General features: G+C 48.0%; 1 long non-coding RNA gene across 1 annotated transcript in view; it reads left to right on the forward strand.

Moving 5' to 3' along the window:
• LOC114006300 (uncharacterized) overlaps positions 1 to 1,211 on the forward strand; it is a 48,055-nt gene extending 46,844 nt beyond the window's left edge. The window contains exon 3 of the long non-coding RNA XR_003548036.1: positions 1,036 to 1,211. This is a non-coding gene — a long non-coding RNA (uncharacterized LOC114006300). The remainder of the gene's footprint in view (positions 1 to 1,035) is intronic.
• Positions 1,212 to 2,854: the final 1,643 nt, after the last annotated feature.

A 2,854-nucleotide genomic window follows, 5' to 3' on the forward strand; every position in this document is an offset into this window, starting at 1 on the left:
GCACTGCATGTCAGTCCCAAGACATTACCATACGCATTATCAACAGATAATTTGCCATTTTTTTGTCTGTTAAATGGTTTGCTTTTTTTCCTCTTGATTGTCTCCTGACCCCCCCACCACAAACTTTTTAAAAGATACCTCTCATGTAATAATATCTCCGACCATCAGTTTTCTTTCTTTCTTTTCTTAGTTTTAGTTATAGGGTGCATACACTTGCCAGAGACAGAAAGTGAGAAATCACCCCACCCCACCTCTCTGGGGGTGAGGAGATGTCCACACTGCAATCTCTTCTCCTCCGTTCTCCTCGCAAGATTTTGGGCATGCACACACACGCATGAACCTGGTGTGTTTTTCAAGTGGCCAGACCGGGTCTCGAACCACACAGTTAGCCATACGGGGCCCAGTGCCTTAACTACCGTGCCACTAGCTAGCCTCATGCATGTGACCCTAAGTTAACATTAATGTTCTCTTGTGCTGTTACTCCACAATAATACTTTTTTTTTTTTTGGAGAGATTTTTTTGCTATAGGGCGCGTGCACTCGCCAGACAGACAGAGAGAGACAGAGACATAAAGCGAAAAATCACCCCCTAGAGGGGATGGTCACGCCGCAATCCCTTCTCCTCCATTCTCCTCTCGGGATCTTGGGCTCGCATGCACACGCACCCGGCGTGAGTTTTAAGCCACTGGGTCCGGGACCTGAACTGCGGTCAACTACGTGGGAGTCCAGCAACATAGCCATTACGCTAACTGCTGGTCCCCACTCCACAATAAAACTTTTAGACCTTGCTCAACAGAGCATCGCACAGAGGTAACTAAAATCATTTCCACGTGAGCTGCTACCCCAGGGGTGTGTTAAAGTAGTTCTTACAGAACGTCAAAGAGCCAAATACGGAATGTTGGCCAACACATGTGAGCGCTTTTCTATGGCAGGATGCAAATCTAGAACTTTGTTGCAGAGGCCCTGCCATGCCAGGAGAATCTTCCTTTATTCTGAGGTTACTGACATTGTTTTCTGTGGCTTTTCTGGAAAATAGACGTATAACTTTGCGGTAGAAAGAGCTTGGCCAAGTCATCAAGGTGGACGTCGGCACTACAGGAGATACATCGGCATCCCGCTGTCCCTGGAACACTGCAGCAAGAACAGGACACCACACCTCCCAGAAAGACAGGCTTCAATCTGATCACGCACGAACATCAGATAAGCCCACATTGCAAGACACGCTATAAAATCATTTGCTGATACGCATCAATAGCGTCAAGGTCAAAGAATGCAAAGACTGAGCCGCTGTTGCCGGTCAGAGGAGACTAAGAAGACAGCAGCTGAAGGCCACGCTGGGTCCTGACGCTAGTGGCAAATGGGAAATTCAAGCAGACTTGTATTGGGGCCAGCTTTCCGGCTCTAATAATTGTCTCAGAGTTACCTAAGATGCCGACGTCGGGGGAAGGTCTGAAGGGCAGTCATGAACTCTGGACTATTCTTCACTACTTTTCTGGAAGTCTATATTAATTTAAAAATAAAAATGAATGGGACCAGCAGAAGGCATAGCAGTTATGTCGCTGGACTCCTGCATGGCCACCTGCATTTTGAGTCCTGACAATCACACCGAGCACGTGTGCGTGCATGTCCAAGATCTCAGGAGGTGAATGGAGAAGGGATCGAGGCGTGGGGGTTGATTTGTCACTTTCCCTCTCACTGCATCTCTCTCTCTCTCCCTCCTTCTCTCTAGTAAGTGCATGCTCCCTATGGTAAAAACCTCTCAAAAAAAAAATAATAATTAGAGGGACCAGCAGTTAGCGTAATAGCTATGTCGCTGGACTCCCATGTAGTCGACCGCGGTTCGCGTCCCGGACCCAGTGGCTTAAACTCACGCCAGGCACATCCCAAGAGGAGAATGGAGGAGAAGGGATTGCGGCATGGCCGTCCCCCCGGGGGGTGATTTCTTGCTTTCTGTCTCTCTGTCTCTGTCTGGTGAGCGCACACGCCCTATAGCAAAAACCTCTCAAAAAAAAAAAATTAGAAATTAAGGACCAGGAGGGGGCATAGTGGTTAGGGTGCTAGACTCCCACATGGCTCACTGCAACTTGAGTCCTAGACCTGGTGGCTTGAAAACCATGCCAGGCACATGTGTGCATGCGTGCCCAAAATCCCAGGAGGAGAATGGAGAAGGGATTGCAGCATGGCCATCCCCCCTAGGGGGTTATTTCTCACTTTCCCTTTCACTGTCTCTCTGTCTCTCTCTGGTGAGCCCATGTGCTCTATGGCAAAGACCTTAAAAATAAATAAATAAATAAATAAATAAAGTTAAAGAAGCAAAACGAGTCCTGTCTGGTTTCAAAGCCTGGACTCGTAAGCACTGGAGTACACTTAGAACTCCAACTCCAGTCTGCAGAGGGTTTGCGTGATGATTGGTTTCTGGATCTGCCTTGCAACGCACCGTTCCTGGGTTAGATGACATATTTAGGGTGCAGGGAATAAATCAATAGGAAAAGGAAAAGACAGGCATTCAGCTTCAGTTAACCTCGTCACGAATATTCAATCTGAGAACAGTTAGAAAGGATGTCAGCCTTAGGAACAAGCAGTTAGCGTAATGGCTATGTCGCTGGACTCTCACGTAGTCGATCGCAGTTCGTGTCCCGGACCTGGTGGCTTAAAACTCATGCCAGGCGCGTGTGCATGCGTGTCCAAGATCCCAAGAGGAGAATGGAGGAGAAGAGATTGCGGCGTGACCATCCCCCCTAGGGGGTGATTTCTCGCTTTCTGTCTCTATGTCTCTCTCTGTCTGTCTGGCGAGCACACGCACCCTATAGCGAAAAAGCCTCTCAAAAAAAAAAAAAAGAAAGGATGTCAGCCTT

Source organism: Tupaia chinensis, unplaced genomic scaffold (assembly GCF_000334495.1).
Source record: "Tupaia chinensis unplaced genomic scaffold, TupChi_1.0 Scaffold146907_1, whole genome shotgun sequence".
In the NCBI taxonomy this organism is placed as follows: Eukaryota; Metazoa; Chordata; class Mammalia; order Scandentia; family Tupaiidae; genus Tupaia; species Tupaia belangeri.